Source organism: Chiloscyllium punctatum, chromosome 34 (genome assembly GCF_047496795.1).
Source record: "Chiloscyllium punctatum isolate Juve2018m chromosome 34, sChiPun1.3, whole genome shotgun sequence".
In the NCBI taxonomy this organism is placed as follows: domain Eukaryota; kingdom Metazoa; phylum Chordata; class Chondrichthyes; order Orectolobiformes; family Hemiscylliidae; genus Chiloscyllium; species Chiloscyllium punctatum.
In genome coordinates this window covers 43,630,870-43,654,862 of record NC_092772.1, presented here as the reverse complement: position 1 = coordinate 43,654,862, position 23,993 = coordinate 43,630,870, and positions in this window count along the sequence as shown.

Below are 23,993 nucleotides of genomic sequence, written 5' to 3'. Positions count from 1 at the left end.
AACAAACCTATCTCCCTTATTTAGTGAACCAAACTGCATATTCATTGCATATTCAATGAAAGAGGCTGCATTTGTCAATTCAATGAGTAGAGCTACTCTCATTCATTCAATGGCTCAAGTTTCACGCATTGTCTCTGTCAAACTGCACACGTTTACTAGATGAACCAAACTGCCCGTCTTAATTCAATGAATAGAGCTTCTCTCATTCATTCAATGTGTCAAGCTCACCGCTTTCATTTAATGAAACAAACTGCATTGATTGAATCATTGAATCAAACTAGAATCATTGATTCAATGAATCAAACCTTATTCCTTGTTTCATTCGAACAAACCTAACTCACTTATTTAGTGAATCCTACTACACTCATTCATTCAATGAAACAGACCGCACATGATAATTCAATGAAGGTACTCTTAACGCATTGATTCAACCAAACAAATTGGACACATTTAGTTTATGAAGCAAACTGCATTTGTCAATTCAATGAATACAGCTACTCACTCATTCAATGTCACAAGCTTCACACATTGTCTCAATCAAACTGCACACATTCACTCCATCATCCAAACTGCACGTGTTAATTCAATGAGCAGAGCTTCTCTCATCAATGATGAGCTTAACGCTTTCATTCAATGAAACAAACAGCTTTCGTTGAATCATTGAATCAAATTCTAATGATGGATTCAATGTAGATTAGATTACATTAGATTATATTACGTTACATTAGATTACATTAGATTAGGATAGATTGATTAGATTAGATTACATTAGATTAGATTAAATTAGATTAGATTAGATTACATTACATTACATTACATTGCATTAGATTACATTCGATTACATTACATTAGATTAGATTACATTAGATTAGATTACATTTCATTACATTACATTAGATTACATTCGATTACATTACATTAGATTAGATTAGATTACATTTCATTACATTACATTAGATTACATTAGATTAGATTAGATTACATTAGATTTCCTAGCATTAGATTAGATTACATTAGATTAGATTAGAATACATTAGATTACATTACATTACATTAGATTACATTGCATTAGATTACATTCGATTACATTACATTACATTAGATTACATTAGATTAGATGACATTACATTGTGTTAGATTAGATTAGATTACATTACATTACATTAGATTAGGTTAGATTGATTAGTTTAGATTACATTAGATTAGATTAAATTAGATTAGATTAGATTACATTACATTAGATTACATTGCATTAGATTACATTCGATTACATTACATTAGATTAGATTACATTAGATTAGATTACAATTCATTACATTACATTAGATTACATTCGATTACATTACATTAGATTAGATTACATTAGATTAGATTACATTAGATTAGATTACATTTCATTACATTACATTAGATTACATTAGATTACATTAGATTAGATTAGATTAGATTACATTACATTACATTAGATTACATTCGATTACATTAGATTAGATTAGATTAGATTAGATTAGATTACATTACATTGCATTACATCATTTTACATTATTTTACATTACATTAGATTACATTACATTGGATTACATTAGTTTACATTACATTTGATAACATTGCATTAGAGTAGATTACTTTACATTACATTACTTTAGATTACATTAGATTACATTACGTTAGATTACACTACATTAGAGTACATTACATTTGATTACATCAGATTACATTACATTAGATTAGATTAGATTACATTAGATTAGATTACATTAGATTCGATTAGATTAGATTAGAGTAGAGGATCTTTCATTCCTTCAAAGCCACAAACTAAACGCAATTAATGAATCTAACTGCAAACATTCATTCGATGAGGAACAGTGTAAGTCGTATTCCAATGAATCTAGCTTTTGCCATTCATTCAAAGAAAGAAACTGCACGCGTTGATGCAATGATAAAAACTGCATGCATTCATTAAATGAAACAGAGTGCACGTGTTCATTCAATGAGTACAGCTTTTCTTTTTTATTCACTTTCATTCAATGAAACCAAATGCTTCATTGAACCATTGAGTCAAACTGCCATCATTGACTCAATGTATCAAACAGTATTAATGGATTCCATCGAAAAAACTATACTCATTTACTTCGTGAATCAAACTGCACCCATTCATTCAATGAAACGCTTTGTATGTCTTAATTAAAAGAGTCGAGCTCCAGCCATTCATTCAATGCCACGAGCAAAACGCATTCATTCAATGGAGCATACTGCACTCATGATACAGACTGCACGTCTTAAATCAATGAGTAGAACTTCTCTCATTCATTCAATGGGTCAAGCTTAACGCTTTCATTCAAAGAAACAAACTGCATTCATTGAATCATTGAACCAAACAACAATCATTGATTCAATGAATCAAACCTTGTTTCAATGGAACAAACCTATCTCCCTCATTTAATGAACCAAACTGCATATTCATTGCATATTCAATGAAAGAGGCTGCATTTGTCAATTCAATGAGTAGAGCTACTCTCATTCATTCAATGGCTCAAGTTTTACGCATTGTCTCTGTCAAACTGCACACGTTTACTAGATGAACCAAACTGCCCGTCTTAATTCAATGAATAGAGCTTCTCTCATTCATTCAATGTGTCAAGCTCACCGCTTTCATTTAACGAAACAAACTGCATTGATTGAATCATTGAATCAAACTAGAATCATTGATTCAATGAATCAAACCTTATTCCTTGTTTCATTCGAACAAACCTAACTCACTTATTTAGTGAAACCTACTACACTCCTTCATTCAATGAAACAGACCGCACATAATAATTCAATGAAGGTACTCTAAACGCATTGATTCAACCAAACAAATTGCACACATTTAGTTCATGAAGCAAACTGCATTTGTCAATTCAATGAATACAGCTACTCATTCATTCAACGTCACAAGCTTCACACATTGTCTCAAACTGCACACATTCACTCCATCATCCAAACTGCACGTGTTAATTCAATGAGCAGAGCTTCTCTCATCAGTCAATGATGAGCTTAACGCTTTCATTCAATGAAACAAACAGCTTTCCTTGAATCATTGAAACAAATTCTAATGATGGATTCAATGTAGAGTAGATGACATTACATTACATTAGATTACACTACATTAGATTACATTTCATTACATTAGATTAGATTAAATTACATTACATTAGATGACATTACATTAGATTACATTAGATTAGATTAGATTAGATTAGATTAGATTAGATTACATTTGATTAGATTTGATTAGATTAAATTACATTACATTAGATTACATTTTATTACATTACATTAGATTAGATTACATTAGTTTAAATTAGATTAGATTATAATAGATTAGATTTAATTACATTAGATTAGATTGCATTAGATTAGATTAGATTAGATTAGATTGGATTACATCAGATTAGATTACATTACATTAGTTTAGATTAGATTACATTTGATTTCCTAGCATTACATTAGATTACATTAAAATAGAATACATTAGATTACATTACATTAGATAAGATAACATTAGATTACATTACATTACATTTCTTTACATTAGAATAGATTAGATTAGATTAGATTACATTACATTGGATTACATTAGATTAGATTAGATTACATTAGATGAGATTACATTACATTAGATTAGATTAGAATACATTAGATTAGCTTAGATTACATTACATTAGAATACATTCGATTAAATTAGATTACATTACATTAAATCAGATCAGATTATAATAGATTAGATTGCATTAGATTAGATTAGATTAGATTACATTAGATTAGATTACATTACATTAGTTTAGATTAGATTACATTAGATTTCCTAGCATTAGATTAGATTACATTAGATTAGATTAGAATACATTAGATTAGATTAGATTAGGTTACATTAGATTAGATTAGATTAGATTAGATTAGATTACATTACATTACATTAGATTACATTAGATTAGATGACATTAGATTAGGTTAGATTAGATTACATTACATTAGATTACATTACATTAGATTACATTAGATTCGATTACATTCAATTAGATTAGATTAGAGTAGAGGATCTTTCATTCCTTCAAAGCCACAAACTAAACGCAATTAATGAATCTAACTGCAAACATTCATTCGATGAGGAACAGTGTAAGTCCTATTCCAATGAATCTAGCTTTTGCCATTCATTCAATGAAAGAAACTGCACGCGTTCATGCAATGATAAAAACTGCATGCATTCATTAAATGAAACAGAGTGCACGTGTTCATTCAATGAGTACAGCTTTTCTTTTTTATTCACTTTCATTCAATGAAACCAAATGCTTCATTGAACCATTGAGTCAAACTGCCATCATTGACTCAATGAATCAAACAGTATTAATGGATTCCATCGAACAAACTATACTCATTTACTTCGTGAATCAAACTGCACCCATTCATTCAATGAAACGCTTTGTATGTCTTAATTAAAAGAGTCGAGCTCCAGCCATTCATTCAATGCCACGAGCAAAACGCATCCATTCAATGGAGCATACTGCACTCATGATACAGACTGCACGTCTTAAATCAATGAGTGAGCTTCTCTCATTCATTCACTGGGTCAAGCTTAACGCTTTCATTCAAAGAAACAAACTGCATTCATTGAATAATTGAATCAAACAACAATCATTGATTCAATGAATCAAACCTTGTTTCAATGGAACAAACCTATCTCCCTTTTTTAGTGAACCAAACTGCATATTCATTGCATATTCAATGAAAGAGCCTGCATTTGTCAATTCAATGAGTAGAGCTACTCTCATTCATTCAATGGCTCAAGTTTCACGCATTGTCTCTGTCAAACTGCACACGTTTACTAGATGAACCAAACTGCCCGTCTTAATTCAATGAATAGAGCTTCTGTCATTCATTCAATGTGTCAAGCTCACCGCTTTCATTTAATGAAACAAACTGCATTGATTGAATCATTGAATCGAACTAGAATCATTGATTCAATGAATCAAACCTTATTCCTTGTTTCATTCGAACAAACCTAACTCACTTATTTAGTGAATCCTACTACACTCATTCATTCAATGAAACAGACCGCACATGATAATTCAATGAAGGTACTCTTAACGCATTGATTCAACCAAACAAATTGGACACATTTAGTTCATGAAGCAAACTGCATTTGTCAATTCAATGAATACAGCTACTCACTCATTCAATGTCACAAGCTTCACACATTGTCTCAATCAAACTGCACACATTTACTCCATCATCCAAACTGCACGTGTTAATGGAATGAGCAGAGCTTCTCTCATCAGTCAATGATGAGCTTAACGCTTTCATTCAATGAAACAAACAGCTTTCGTTGAATCATTGAATCAAATTCTAATGATGGATTCAATGTAGATTAGATTACATTAGATTATATTACGTTACATTAGATTACATTTGATTAGAGTAGATTACATTCGATTAGATTAGATTACATTGGATTAGATTACATTAGATTACATTTGATTAGATTAGGTTAGATTACAATAGATTAGACTAGACTGGATTACATGAGATTCCATTTCATTAGATTAGATTACATTACATTAGATTACATTAGATTACATTAGATTAGATGAGATTACATTAGATTAGATTAGATTACATTAGATTAGATTACATTTGATTAGATTTGATTAGATTAAATTATATTACATTAGATTACATTTCATTACATTACATTAGATTAGATTACATTAGTTTAAATTAGATTATATTATAATAGATTAGATTTAATTACATTAGATTAGATTGCATTAGATTAAATTAGATTGGATTACATCAGATTAGATTACATTACATTAGTTTAGATTAGATTACATTAGATTTCCTAGCATTAGATTAGATTAGATTAGATTAGATTAGATTAGATTAGAATACATTAGATTACATTAGATTAGATTAGGTTACATTAGATTAGATTAGATTACATTACTTTACATTACATTAGATTACATTAGATTAGATGACATTACATTATGTTAGATTAGATTAGATTAGATTACATTACATTAGATTAGGTTAGATTAGATTAGATTAGATTACATTACATTAGATTACATTGCATTAGATTACATTCGATTACATTACATTAGATTAGATTACATTAGATTAGATTACATTTCATTACATTACATTAGATTACATTCGATTACATTACATTAGATTAGATTACATTAGATTAGATTACATTTCATTACATTACATTAGATTACAATAGGTTAGATTACATTAGATTAGATTAGATTAGATTACATTACATTACATTAGATTACATTCGATTACATTACATTAGATTAGATTAGATGAGATTAGATTAGATTACATTACATTACATCATTTTACATTATTTTACATTACATTAGATTACATTACATTGGATTACATTAGTTTACATTACATTTGATAACATTGCATTAGAGTAGATTACTTTACATTACATTACTTTAGATTACATTAGATTACATTACGTTAGATTACACTACATTAGAGTACATTACATTTGATTAAGATCTTCTCGTCTTCACTGGCAACGGGGGTGGTACCAGGGGACTGGAGAGTAGCGAATGTTGTGCCCCTGTTCAAAAAAGGGAATAGGGATAACCCCGGGAATTACAGTCCAGTTAGTCTTACTTCTGTGGTAGGCAAAGTAATGGAAAGGGTACTGAGGGATAGGATTTACGAGTATCTGGAACGGCACTGCTTGATTAGGGACAGCCAGCACGGATTTGTGAAGGGTAGGTCTTGCCTTACAAGTCTTATTGAATTCTTCGAGGAGGTGACCAAGCATGTGGATGAGGGTAGAGCAGTGGATGTAGTGTACATGGATTTTAGTAAGGCATTTGATAAGGTTCCCCATGGTAGGCTTATGCGGAAAGTCAGGAGGCATGGGATAGAGGGAAATTTGGCCAATTGGATAGAAAACTGGCTAACCGGTCGAAGTCAGAGAGTGGTAGTAGATGGTAAATATTCAGCATGGAGTCCAGTTACAAGTGGAGTTCCGCAGGGATCAGTTCTGGGTCCTCTGCTGTTTGTAATTTTTATTAATGACTTAGATGAGGGAGTCGAAGGGTGGGTCAGTAAATTTGCAGATGATACAAAGATAGGTGGAGTTGTGGACAGTGAGGAGGGCTGTTGTCGGCTGCAGAGGGACTTAGATATGATGCAGAGCTGGGCTGAGGAGTGGCAGATGGAGTTCAACCCTGCCAAGTGTGAAGTTGTCCATTTTGGAAGAACAAATAAGAATGCGGAATACAGGGTTAATGGTAGGGTTCTTGGTCAGGTGGAGGAACAGAGGGATCTTGGGGTCTATGTACATAGATCTTTGAAGGTTGCCACTCAGGTGGATAGAGTTTGTAAGAAGGCCTATGGAGTATTATCGTTCATTAGCAGAGGGATTGAATTCAAGAGTCGTGAGGTGATGTTGCAGCTGTACAGGACTTTGGTTAGGCCACATTTGGAGTACTGTGTGCAGTTCTGGTCGCCTCACTTTAGGAAAGATGTGGAAGCTTTGGAGAGGGTGCAGAGAAGATTTACCAGGATGTTGCCTGGAATGGAGAGTAGGTCGTAGAGAGGTTGAGAGTTCTCGGCCTTTTCTCGTTGGAACGGCGAAGGAGGAGGGGTGACTTGATAGAGGTTTATAAGATGATCAGAGGAATAGATAGAGTAGACAGTCAGAAACTTTTTCCCCGGGTACAACAGAGTGTTACAAGGGGACATAAATTTAAGGTGAAGGGTGGAAGGTATAGGGGAGATGTCAGGGGTGGGTTCTTCACGCAGAGAGTGGTGGGGGCATGGAATGCGCTGCCCGTGGGAGTGGTAGAGTCAGATTCATTGGCGACCTTTAAGCGGCATTTGGATAGGTACATGGATGGGTGCTTAATCTAGGATAGAAGTTCGGCACAACATCGTGGGCCGAAGGGCCTGTTCTGTGCTGTATTGTTCCATGATTACATCAGATTACATTACATTAGATTAGATTAGATTACATTAGATTAGATTACATTAGATTCGATTAGATTAGATTAGAGTAGAGGATCTTTCATTCCTTCAAAGCCACAAACTAAACGCAATTAATGAATCTAACTGCAAACATTCATTCGATGAGGAACAGTGTAAGTCCTATTCCAATGAATCTAACTTTTGCCATTCATTCACTGAAAGAAACTGCACGCGTTGATGCAATGATAAAAACTGCATGCATTCATTAAATGAAACAGAGTGCACGTGTTCATTCAATGAGTACAGCTTTTCTTTTTTATTCACTTTCATTCAATGAAACCAAATGCTTCATTGAACCATTGAGTCAAACTGCCATCATTGACTCAATGAATCAAACAGTATTAATGGATTCCATCGAACAAACTATACTCATTTACTTCGTGAATCAAACTGCACCCATTCATTCAATGAAATGCTTTGTATGTCTTAATTAAAAGAGTCGAGCTCCAGCCATTCATTCAATGCCACGAGCAAAACGCATTCATTCAATGGAGCATACTGCACTCATGATACAGACTGCACGTCTTAAATCAATGAGTAGAACTTCTCTCATTCATTCAATGGGTCAAGCTTAACGCTTTCATTCAAAGAAACAAACTGCATTCATTGAATCATTGAACCAAACAACAATCATTGATTCAATGAATCAAACCTTGTTTCAATGGAACAAACCTATCTCCCTCATTTAATGAACCAAACTGCATATTCATTGCATATTCAATGAAAGAGGCTGCATTTGTCAATTCAATGAGTAGAGCTACTCTCATTCATTCAATGGCTCAAGTTTCACGCATTGTCTCTGTCAAGCTGCACACGTTTACTAGATGAACCAAACTGCCCGTCTTAATTCAATGAATAGAGCTTCTCTCATTCATTCAATGTGTCAAGCTCACCGCTTTCATTTAGCGAAACAAACTGCATTGATTGAATCATTGAATCAAACTAGAATCATTGATTCAATGAATCAAACCTTATTCCTTGTTTCATTCGAACAAACCTAACTCACTTATTTAGTGAAACCTACTACACTCCTTCATTCAATGAAACAGACCGCACATAATAATTCAATGAAGGTACTCTAAACGCATTGATTCAACCAAACAAATTGCACACATTTAGTTCATGAAGCAAACTGCATTTGTCAATTCAATGAATACAGCTACTCATTCATTCAACGTCACAAGCTTCACACATTGTCTCAAACTGCACACATTCACTCCATCATCCAAACTGCACGTGTTAAATCAATGAGCAGAGCTTCTCTCATCAGTCAATGATGAGCTTAACGCTTTCATTCAATGAAACAAACAGCTTTCCTTGAATCATTGAAACAAATTCTAATGATGGATTCAATGTAGAGTAGATGACATTACATTACATTAGATTACACTACATTAGATTACATTTCATTACATTAGATTAGATTAAATTACATTACATTAGATGACATTACATTAGATTACATTAGATTAGATTAGATTACATTAGATTAGATTAGATTAGATTACATTTGATTAGATTTGATTAGATTAAATTACATTACATTAGATGACATTACATTAGATTAGATTAGATTACATTAGATTAGATTAGATTAGATTAGATAACATTTGATTAGATTTGATTAGATTAAATTACATTACATTAGATTACATTTTATTACATTACATTAGATTAGATTACATTAGTTTAAATTAGATTAGATTATAATAGATTAGATTTAATTACATTAGATTAGATTGCATTAGATTAGATTAGATTAGATTAGTTTGGATTACATCAGATTAGATTACATTACATTAGTTTAGATTAGATTACATTAGATTTCCTAGCATTAGATTAGATTACATTAGATTAGATTAGATTACATTAGATTACATTAGATTAGATTAGGTTACATTAGATTAGATTAGATTACATTACATTACATTTGATAACATTACGTTAGAGTAGATTAGATTACATTACATTACTTTACTTTAGATTACATTAGATTACATTACGTTACATTAGATTACATTCGATTAGATTACATTACATTAGATTAGATTAGATTACACTACATTAGATTACGTTTGATTACATTAGATTAGATTAAATTACATTACATTAGATTACATTTCATTACATTAGATTACATTAGGTTAGGTTACATTACATAAGATTACATTAGATTGATTAGATTACATTACATGACATTAGATTACATTACATTAGATTACATTGGATTAGATTTGATTACATTACGTTAGTTTACTTTATTTTACATTACATTAGATTACATTAGATTAGATTAGATTACATTACATTACATTAGATTGGTTACATTAGAAAACATTGGATTAGATTTGATTACATTACATTAGATTACATTAGATTAGATTAGATTAGATAACATTACATTACATAAGATTACATTAGATTAGATTACATTAGATTAGATTACTTTAGATTACATTAGATTTCAATAGATTATATTACATTACATTAGATTACATTACAATAGAATACATTAGATTACATTACATTAGATAAGATAACATTAGATTACATTACATTACATTTCTTTACATTAGAATAGATTAGATTAGATTAGATTACATTACATTGGATTACATTAGATTAGATTAGATTACATTAGATGAGATTACATTACATTAGATTAGATTAGAATACATTAGATTTGTTTAGATTACATTACATTAGAATACATTCGATTAAATTAGATTACATTACCTTAAATCAGATTAGATTATAATAGATTAGATTGCATTAGATTAGATTAGATTAGATTAGATTACATTACATTAGTTTAGATTAGATTACATTAGTTTAGATTAGATTACATTAGATTTCCTAGCATTAGATTAGAACATAGAACATAGAAGAATACAGCGCAGTACAGGCCCTTCAGCCCTCGATGTTGCGCCGATCAAAGCACACCTAACCTACACTAACCCACTATCCTCCATATACCTATCCAATGCCCGCTTAAATACCCATAAAGAGGGAGAGTCCACTACTGCTACTGGCAGGGCATTCCATGAACTTACGACTCGCTGAGTGAAGAACCTACCCCTAACATCAGTCCTATATCTACCCCCCCTTAATTTAAAGCTATGCCCCCTTGTAATAGCTGACTCCATACGTGGAAAAAGGTTCTCACTGTCAACCCTATCTAACCCCCTAATCATCTTGTACACCTCTATCAAATCACCCCTAAACCTTCTTTTCTCCAATGAAAACAACCCCAAATTAGATTACATTAGATTAGATTAGAATACATCAGATTAGATTAGGTTACATTAGATTAGATTAGATTAGATTAGATTAGATTACATTACATTACATTAGATTACATTAGATTAGATGACATTAGATTAGGTTAGATTAGATTACATTACATTAGATTACATTAGATTCGATTACATTCAATTAGATTAGATTAGAGTAGAGGATCTTTCATTCCTTCAAAGCCACAAACTAAACGCAATTAATCAATCTAACTGCAAACATTCATTCGATGAGGAACAGTGTAAGTCCTATTCCAATGAATCTAGCTTTTGCCATTCATTCAAAGAAAGAAACTGCACGCGTTGATGCAATGATAAAAACTGCATGCATTCATTAAATGAAACAGAGTGCACGTGTTCATTCAATGAGTACAGCTTTTCTTTTTTATTCACTTTCATTCAATGAAACCAAATGCTTCATTGAACCATTGAGTCAAACTGCCATCATTGACTCAATGAATCAAACAGTATTAATGGATTCCATCGAACAAACTATACTCATTTACTTCGTGAATCAAACTGCACCCATCTTTCAATGAAACGCTTTGTATGTCTTAATTAAAAGAGTCGAGCTCCAGCCATTCATTCAATGCCACGAGCAAAACGCATTCATTCAATGGAGCATACTGCACTCATGATACAGACTGCACGTCTTAAATCAATGAGTAGAACTTCTCTCATTCATTCAATGGGTCAAGCTTAACGCTTTCATTCAAAGAAACAAACTGCATTCATTGAATCATTGAACCAAACAACAATCATTGATTCAATGAATCAAACCTTGTTTCAATGGAACAAACCTATCTCCCTCATTTAATGAACCAAACTGCATATTCATTGCATATACAATGAAAGAGGCTGCATTTGTCAATTCAATGAGTAGAGCTACTCTCATTCATTCAATGGCTCAAGTTTCACGCATTGTCTCTGTCAAACTGCACACGTTTACTAGATGAACCAAACTGCCCGTCTTAATTCAATGAATAGAGCTTCTTTCATTCATTCAATGTGTCAAGCTCACCGCTTTCATTTAACGAAACAAACTGCATTGATTGAATCATTGAATCAAACTAGAATCATTGATTCAATGAATCAAACCTTATTCCTTGTTTCATTCGAACAAACCTAACTCACTTATTTAGTGAATCCTACTACACTCATTCATTCAATGAAACAGACCGCACATGATAATTCAATGAAGGTACTCTTAACGCATTGATTCAACCAAACAAATTGGACACATTTAGTTCATGAAGCAAACTGCATTTGACAATTCAATGAATACAGCTACTCACTCATTCAATGTCACAAGCTTCACACATTGTCTCAATCAAACTGCACACATTCACTCCATCATCCAAACTGCACGTGTTAATTCAATGAGCAGAGCTTCTCTCATCAGTCAATGATGAGCTTAACGCTTTCATTCAATGAAACAAACAGCTTTCCTTGAATCATTGAAACAAATTCTAATGATGGATTCAATGTAGAGTAGATGACATTACATTACATTACATTACATTAGATTACACTACATTAGATTACATTTCATTACATTAGATTAGATTAAATTACATTAGATGACATTACATTAGATGACATTAGATTAGATTAGATTAGATTAGATTAGATTAGATTAGATTACATTTGATTAGATTTGATTAGATGAAATTACATTACATTAGATTACATTTTATTACATTACATTAGATTAGATTACATTAGTTTAAATTAGATTAGATTATAATAGATTAGATTTAATTACATTAGATTAGATTGCATTAGATTAGATTAGATTAGATTAGATTGGATTACATCAGATTAGATTACATTACATTAGTTTAGATTAGATTACATTTGATTTCCTAGCATTACATTAGATTACATTACAATAGAATACATTAGATTACATTACATTAGATAAGATAACATTAGATTACATTACATTACATTTCTTTACATTAGAATAGATTAGATTAGATTAGATTACATTACATTGGATTACATTAGATTAGATTAGATTACATTAGATGAGATTACATTACATTAGATTAGATTAGAATACATTAGATTAGCTTAGATTACATTACATTAGAATACATTCGATTAAATTAGATTACATTACATTAAAAAAGATCAGATTATAATAGATTAGATTGCATTAGATTAGATTAGATTAGATTACATTAGATTAGATTACATTACATTAGTTTAGATTAGATTACATTAGATTTCCTAGCATTAGATTAGATTACATTAGATTAGATTAGAATACATTAGATTAGATTAGATTAGGTTACATTAGATTAGATTAGATTAGATTAGATTAGATTACATTACATTAGATTACATTAGATTAGATGACATTAGATTAGGTTAGATTAGATTACATTAGATTAGATTACATTAGATTCGATTACATTCAATTAGATTAGATTAGAGTAGAGGATCTTTCATTCCTTCAAAGCCACAAACTAAACGCAATTAATGAATCTAACTGCAAACATTCATTCGATGAGGAACAGTGTAAGTCCTATTCCAATGAATCTAGCTTTTGCCATTCATTCAATGAAAGAAACTGCACGCGTTCATGCAATGATAAAAGCTGCATGCATTCATTAAATGAAACAGAGTGCACGTGTTCATTCAATGAGTACAGCTTTTCTTTTTTATTCACTTTCATTCAATGAAACCAAATGCTTCATTGAACCATTGAGTCAAACTGCCATCATTGACTCAATGAATCAAACAGTATTAATGGATTCCATCGAACAAACTATACTCATTTACTTCGTGAATCAAACTGCACCCATTCATTCAATGAAACGCTTTGTATGTCTTAATTAAAAGAGTCGAGCTCCAGCCATTCATTCAATGCCACGAGCAAAACGCATTCATTCAATGGAGCATACTGCACTCATGATACAGACTGCACGTCTTAAATCAATGAGTAGAGCTTCTCTCATTCATTCAATGGGTCAAGCTTAACGCTTTCATTCAAAGAAACAAACTGCATTCATTGAATAATTGAATCAAACAACAATCATTGATTCAATGAATCAAACCTTGTTTCAATGGAACAAACCTATCTCCCTTTTTTAGTGAACCAAACTGCATATTCATTGCATATTCAATGAAAGAGGCTGCATTTGTCAATTCAATGAGTAGAGCTACTCTCATTCATTCAATGGCTCAAGTTTCACGCATTGTCTCTGTCAAACTGCACACGTTTACTAGATGAACCAAACTGCCCGTCTAAATTCAATGAATAGAGCTTCTCTCATTCATTCAATGTGTCAAGCTCACCGCTTTCATTTAATGAAACAAACTGCATTGATTGAATCATTGAATCAAACTAGAATCATTGATTCAATGAATCAAACCTTATTCCTTGTTTCATTCGAACAAACCTAACTCACTTATTTAGTGAATCCTACTACACTCATTCATTCAATGAAACAGACCGCACATGATAATTCAATGAAGGTACTCTTAACGCATTGATTCAACCAAACAAATTGGACACATTTAGTTCATGAAGCAAACTGCATTTGTCAATTCAATGAATACAGCTACTCACTCATTCAATGTCACAAGCTTCACACATTGTCTCAATCAAACTGCACACATTTACTCCATCATCCAAACTGCACGTGTTAATTCAATGAGCAGAGCTTCTCTCATCAGTCAATGATGAGCTTAACGCTTTCATTCAATGAAACAAACAGCTTTCGTTGAATCATTGAATCAAATTCTAATGATGGATTCAATGTAGATTAGATTACATTAGATTATATTACGTTACATTAGATTACATTTGATTAGAGTAGATTACATTAGATTAGATTAGATTACATTGGATTAGATTACATTAGATTACATTTGATTAGATTAGGTTAGATTACAATAGATTAGACTAGACTGGATTACATGAGATTCCATTTCATTAGATTAGATTACATTACATTAGATTACATTAGATTACATTAGATTAGATGAGATTACATTAGATTAGATTAGATTACATTAGATTAGATTACATTTGATTAGATTTGATTAGATTAAATTATATTACATTAGATTACATTTCATTTCATTACATTAGATTAGATTACATTAGTTTAAATTAGATTATATTATAATAGATTAGATTTAATTACATTAGATTAGATTGCATTAGATTAGATTAGATTGGATTACATCAGATTAGATTACATTACATTAGTTTAGATTAGATTACATTAGATTTCCTAGCATTAGATTAGATTACATTAGATTAGATTAGAATACATTAGATTACATTAGATTAGATTAGGTTACATTAGATTAGATTAGATTACATTACTTTACATTACATTAGATTACATTAGATTAGATCACATTACATTATGTTAGATTAGATTAGATTACATTACATTACATTAGATTAGGTTAGATTAGATTAGATTAGATTACATTAGATTAGATTAAATTAGATTAGATTACATTACATTACATTAGATTACATTGCATTAGATTACATTCGATTACATTACATTAGATTAGATTACATTAGATTAGATTACATTTCATTACATTACATTAGATTACATTCGATTACATTACATTAGATCAGATTACATTAGATTAGATTACATTTCATTACATTACATTAGATTACAATAGGTTAGATTACATTAGATTAGATTAGATTAGATTACATTACATTACATTAGATTACATTCGATTACATTAGATTAGATTAGATTAGATGAGATTAGATTAGATTACATTACATTACATTACATCATTTTACATTATTTTACATTACATTAGATTACATTACATTGGATTACATTAGTTTACATTACATTTGATAACATTGCATTAGAGTAGATTACTTTACATTACATTACTTTAGATTACATTAGATTACATTACGTTAGATTACACTACATTAGAGTACATTACATTTGATTACATCAGATTACATTACATTAGATTAGATTAGATTACATTAGATTAGATTACATTAGATTCGATTAGATTAGATTAGAGTAGAGGATCTTTCATTCCTTCAAAGCCACAAACTAAACGCAATTAATGAATCTAACTGCAAACATTCATTCGATGAGGAACAGTGTAAGTCCTATTCCAATGAATCTAGCTTTTGCCATTCATTCACTGAAAGAAACTGCACGCGTTGATGCAATGATAAAAACTGCATGCATTCATTAAATGAAACAGAGTGCACGTGTTCATTCAATGAGTACAGCTTTTCTTTTTTATTCACTTTCATTCAATGAAACCAAATGCTTCATTGAACCATTGAGTCAAACTGCCATCATTGACTCAATGAATCAAACAGTATTAATGGATTCCATCGAACAAACTATACTCATTTACTTCGTGAATCAAACTGCACCCATTCATTCAATGAAATGCTTTGTATGTCTTAATTAAAAGAGTCGAGCTCCAGCCATTCATTCAATGCCACGAGCAAAACGCATTCATTCAATGGAGCATACTGCACTCATGATACAGACTGCACGTCTTAAATCAATGAGTAGAACTTCTCTCATTCATTCAATGGGTCAAGCTTAACGCTTTCATTCAAAGAAACAAACTGCATTCATTGAATCATTGAACCAAACAACAATCATTGATTCAATGAATCAAACCTTGTTTCAATGGAACAAACCTATCTCCCTCATTTAATGAACCAAACTGCATATTCATTGCATATTCAATGAAAGAGGCTGCATTTGTCAATTCAATGAGTAGAGCTACTCTCATTCATTCAATGGCTCAAGTTTCACGCATTGTCTCTGTCAAACTGCACACGTTTACTAGATGAACCAAACTGCCCGTCTTAATTCAATGAATAGAGCTTCTCTCATTCATTCAATGTGTCAAGCTCACCGCTTTCATTTAACGAAACAAACTGCATTGATTGAATCATTGAATCAAACTAGAATCATTGATTCAATGAATCAAACCTTATTCCTTGTTTCATTCGAACAAACCTAACTCACTTATTTAGTGAAACCTACTACACTCCTTCATTCAATGAAACAGACCGCACATAATAATTCAATGAAGGTACTCTAAACGCATTGATTCAACCAAACAAATTGCACACATTTAGTTCATGAAGCAAACTGCATTTGTCAATTCAATGAATACAGCTACTCATTCATTCAACGTCACAAGCTTCACACATTGTCTCAAACTGCACACATTCACTCCATCATCCAAACTGCACGTGTTAATTCAATGAGCAGAGCTTCTCTCATCAGTCAATGATGAGCTTAACACTTTCATTCAATGAAACAAACAGCTTTCCTTGAATCATTGAAACAAATTCTAATGATGGATTCAATGTAGAGTAGATGACATTACATTACATTAGATTACACTACATTAGATTACATTTCATTACATTAGATTAGATTAAATTACATTACATTAGATGACATTACATTAGATTACATTAGATTAGATTAGATTAGATTAGATTACATTTGATTAGATTTGATTAGATTAAATTACATTACATTAGATTACATTTTATTACATTACATTAGATTAGATTACATTAGTTTAAATTAGATTAGATTATAATAGATTAGATTTAATTACATTAGATTAGATTGCATTAGATTAGATTAGATTAGATTAGATTGGATTACATCAGATTAGATTACATTACATTAGTTTAGATTAGATTACATTAGATTAGATTAGATTACATTAGATTAGATTAGGTTACATTAGATCAGATTAGATTACATTACATTACATTTGATAACATTACATTAGAGTAGATTAGATTACATTACATTACTTTACTTTAGATTACATTAGATTACATTCGATTAGATTACATTACATTAGATTAGATTAGATTACACTACATTAGATTACGTTTGATTACATTAGATTAGATTAAATTACATTACATTAGATTACATTTCATTACATTAGATTACATTAGGTTAGGTTACATTACATAAGATTACATTAGATTGATTAGATTACATTACATGACATTAGATTACATTACATTAGATTACATTGGATTAGATTTGATTACATTACGTTAGTTTACATTATTTTACATTACATTAGATTACATTAGATTAGATTAGATTACATTACATTACATTAGATTAGATTACATTAGAAAACATTGGATTAGATTTGATTACATTACATTAGATTACATTAGATTAGATTAGATTAGATAACATTACATTACATTAGATTACATTAGATTAGATTACATTAGATTAGATTACTTTAGATTACATTAGATTTCAATAGATTATATTACATTACATTAGATTACATTACAATAGAATACATTAGATTACATTACATTACATTAGATAAGATAACATTAGATTACATTACATTACATTTCTTTACATTAGAATAGATTAGATTAGATTACATTACATTGGATTACATTAGATTAGATTAGATTACATTAGATGAGATTACATTACATTAGATTAGATTAGAATACATTAGATTAGCTTAGATTACATTACATTAGAATACATTCGATTAAATTAGATTACATTACCTTAAATCAGATTAGATTATAATAGATTAGATTGCATTAGATTAGTTTAGATTAGATTAGATTACATTAGATTAGATTACATTACATTAGTTTAGATTAGATTACATTAGATTTCCTAGCATTAGATTAGATTACATTAGATTAGATTAGAATACATTAGATTAGATTAGATTAGGTTACATTAGATTAGATTAGATTAGATTAGATTAGATTACATTACATTACATTAGATTACATTAGATTAGATGACATTAGATTTGGTTAGATTAGATTGCATTACATTAGATTACATTACATTAGATTACATTAGATTCGATTACATTCAATTAGATTAGATTAGAGTAGAGGATCTTTCATTCCTTCAAAGCCACAAACTAAACGCAATTAATGAATCTAACTGCAAACATTCATTCGATGAGGAACAGTGTAAGTCCTATTCCAATGAATCTAGCTTTTGCCATTCATTCAATGAAAGAAACTGCACGCGTTCATGCAATGATAAAAGCTGCATGCATTCATTAAATGAAACAGAGTGCACGTGTTCATTCAATGAGTACAGCTTTTCTTTTTTATTCACTTTCATTCAATGAAACCAAATGCTTCATTGAACCATTGAGTCAAACTGCCATCATTGACTCAATGAATCAAACAGTATTAATGGATTCCATCGAACAAACTATACTCATTTACTTCGTGAATCAAACTGCACCCATTCATTCAATGAAACGCTTTGTATGTCTTAATTAAAAGAGTCGAGCTCCAGCCATTCATTCAATGCCACGAGCAAAACGCATTCATTCAATGGAGCATACTGCACTCATGATACAGACTGCACGTCTTAAATCAATGAGTAGAGCTTCTCTCATTCATTCAATGGGTCAAGCTTAACGCTTTCATTCAAAGAAACAAACTGCATTCATTGAATCATTGAACCAAACAACAATCATTGATTCAATGAATCAAACCTTGTTTCAATGGAACAAACCTATCTCCCTTTTTTAGTGAACCAAACTGCATATTCATTGCATATTCAATGAAAGAGGCTGCATTTGTCAATTCAATGAGTAGAGCTACTCTCATTCATTCAATGGCTCAAGTTTCACGCATTGTCTCTGTCAAACTGCACACGTTTACTAGATGAACCAAACTGCCCGTCTTAATTCAATGAATAGAGCTTCTCTCATTCATTCAATGTGTCAAGCTCACCGCTTTCATTTAATGAAACAAACTGCATTGATTGAATCATTGAATCAAACTAGAATCATTGATTCAATGAATCAAACCTTATTCCTTGTTTCATTCGAACAAACCTAACTCACTTATTTAGTGAATCCTACTACACTCATTCATTCAATGAAACAGACCGCACATGATAATTCAATGAAGGTACTCTTAACGCATTGATTCAACCAAACAAATTGGACACATTTAGTTCATGAAGCAAACTGCATTTGTCAATTCAATGAATACAGCTACTCACTCATTCAATGTCACAAGCTTCACACATTGTCTCAATCAAACTGCACACATTTACTCCATCATCCAAACTGCACGTGTTAATTCAATGAGCAGAGCTTCTCTCATCAGTCAATGATGAGCTTAACGCTTTCATTCAATGAAACAAACAGCTTTCGTTGAATCATTGAATCAAATTCTAATGATGGATTCAATGTAGATTAGATTACATTAGATTATATTACGTTACATTAGATTACATTTGATTAGAGTAGATTACATTAGATTAGATTAGATTACATTGGATTAGATTACATTAGATTACATTTGATTAGATTAGGTTAGATAACAATAGATTAGACTAGACTGGATTACATGAGATTCCATTTCATTAGATTAGATTACATTACATTAGATTACATTAGATTACATTAGATTAGATGAGATTACATTAGATTAGATTAGATTACATTAGATTAGATTACATTTGATTAGATTTGATTAGATTAAATTATATTACATTCGATTACATTTCATTACATTAGATTAGATTAGATTACATTAGTTTAAATTAGATTATATTATAATAGATTAGATTTAATTACATTAGATTAGATTGCATTAGATTAGATTAGATTGGATTACATCAGATTAGATTACATTACATTAGCTTAGATTAGATTACATTAGATTTCCTAGCATTAGATTAGATTACATTAGATTAGATTTGAATACATTAGATTACATTAGATTAGATTAGGTTACATTAGATTAGATTAGATTACATTACTTTACATTACATTAGATTACATTAGATTAGATGACATTACATTATGTTAGATTAGATTAGATTAGATTACATTACATTAGATTAGGTTAGATTAGATTAGATTAGATTACATTAGATTAGATTAAATTAGATTAGATTACATTACATTACATTAGATTACATTGCATTAGATTACATTCGATTACATTACATTAGATTAGATTACATTAGATTAGATTACATTAGATTAGATTACATTTCATTACATTACATTAGATTACATTCGATTACATTACATTAGATTAGATTACATTAGATTAGATTACATTTCATTACATTACATTAGATTACATTCGATTACATTACATTGGATTAGATTACATTAGATTAGATTACATTTCATTACATTACATTAGATTACAATAGGTTAGATTACCTTAGATTAGATTAGATTAGATTACATTACATTACATTAGATTACATTCGATTACATTACATTAGATTAGATTAGATGAGATTAGATTAGATTACATTACATTACATTACATCATTTTACATTATTTTACATTACATTAGATTACATTACATTGGATTACATTAGTTTACATTACATTTGATAACATTGCATTAGAGTAGATTTCTTTACATTACATTACTTTAGATTACATTAGATTACATTACGTTAGATTACACTACATTAGAGTACATTACATTTGATTACATCAGATTACATTACATTAGATTAGATTAGATTACATTAGATTAGATTACACTACATTAGATTACATTTCATTACATTAGATTAAATTAAATTACATTACATTAGATGACATTACATTAGATTACATTAGATTAGATTAGATTAGATTACATTTGATTAGATTTGATTAGATTAAATTACATTACATTAGATTAGATTACATTAGTTTAAATTGGATTAGATTATAATAGATTAGATTTAATTACATTAGATTAGATTGCATTAGATTAGATTAGATTGGATTAGATTGGATTACATCAGATTAGATTACATTACATTAGTTTAGATTAGATTACATTAGGTTACATTAGATCAGATTAGATTACATTACATTACATTAGATAACATTACATTAGAGTAGATTAGATTACATTACATTACTTTACTTTAGATTACATTAGATTACATTACATTACATTATATTACATTCGATTAGTTTAGATTACATTTCATTACATTACATTAGATTACAATAGGTTAGATTACATTAGATTAGATTAGATTAGATTACATTACATTACATTAGATTACATTCGATTACATTACATTAGATTAGATTAGATGAGATTAGATTAGATTACATTACATTACATTACATCATTTTACATTATTTTACATTACATTAGATTACATTACATTGGATTACATTAGTTTACATTACATTTGATAACATTGCATTAGAGTAGATTACTTTACATTACATTACTTTAGATTACATTAGATTACATTACGTTAGATTACACTACATTAGAGTACATTACATTTGATTACATCAGATTACATTAGATTAGATTAGATTAGATTACATTAGATTAGATTACATTAGATTCGATTACATTCGATTAGATTAGATTCGAGTAGAGGATCTTTCATTCCTTCAAAGCCACAAACTAAACGCAATTAATGAATCTAACTGCAAACATTCATTCGATGAGGAACAGTGTAAGTCCTATTCCAATGAATCTAGCTTTTGCCATTCATTCACTGAAAGAAACTGCACGCGTTCATGCAATGATAAAAACTGCATGCATTCATTAAATGAAACAGAGTGCACGTGTTCATTCAATGAGTAAAGCTTTTCTTTTTTATTCACTTTCATTCAATGAAACCAAATGCTTCATTGAACCATTGAGTCAAACTGCCATCATTGACTCAATGAATCAAACAGTATTAATGGATTCCATCGAACAAACTATACTCATTTACTTCGTGAATCAAACTGCACCCATTCATTCAATGAAATGCTTTGTATGTCTTAATTAAAAGAGTCGAGCTCCAGCCATTCATTCAATGCCACGAGCAAAACGCATTCATTCAATGGAGCATACTGCACTCATGATACAGACTGCACGTCTTAAATCAATGAGTAGAACTTCTCTCATTCATTCAATGGGTCAAGCTTAACGCTTTCATTCAAAGAAACAAACTGCATTCATTGAATCATTGAACCAAACAACAATCATTGATTCAATGAATCAAACCTTGTTTCAATGGAACAAACCTATCTCCCTCATTTAATGAACCAAACTGCATATTCATTGCATATTCAATGAAAGAGGCTGCATTTGTCAATTCAATGAGTAGAGCTACTCTCATTCATTCAATGGCTCAAGTTTCACGCATTGTCTCTGTCAAACTGCACACGTTTACTAGATGAACCAAACTGCCCGTCTTAATTCAATGAATAGAGCTTCTCTCATTCATTCAATGTGTCAAGCTCACCGCTTTCATTTAACGAAACAAACTGCATTGATTGAATCATTGAATCAAACTAGAATCATTGATTCAATGAATCAAACCTTATTCCTTGTTTCATTCGAACAAACCTAACTCACTTATTTAGTGAAACCTACTACACTCCTTCATTCAATGAAACAGACCGCACATAATAATTCAATGAAGGTACTCTAAACGCATTGATTCAACCAAACAAATTGCACACATTTAGTTCATGAAGCAAACTGCATTTGTCAATTCAATGAATACAGCTACTCATTCATTCAACGTCACAAGCTTCACACATTGTCTCAAACTGCACACATTCACTCCATCATCCAAACTGCACGTGTTAATTCAATGAGCAGAGCTTCTCTC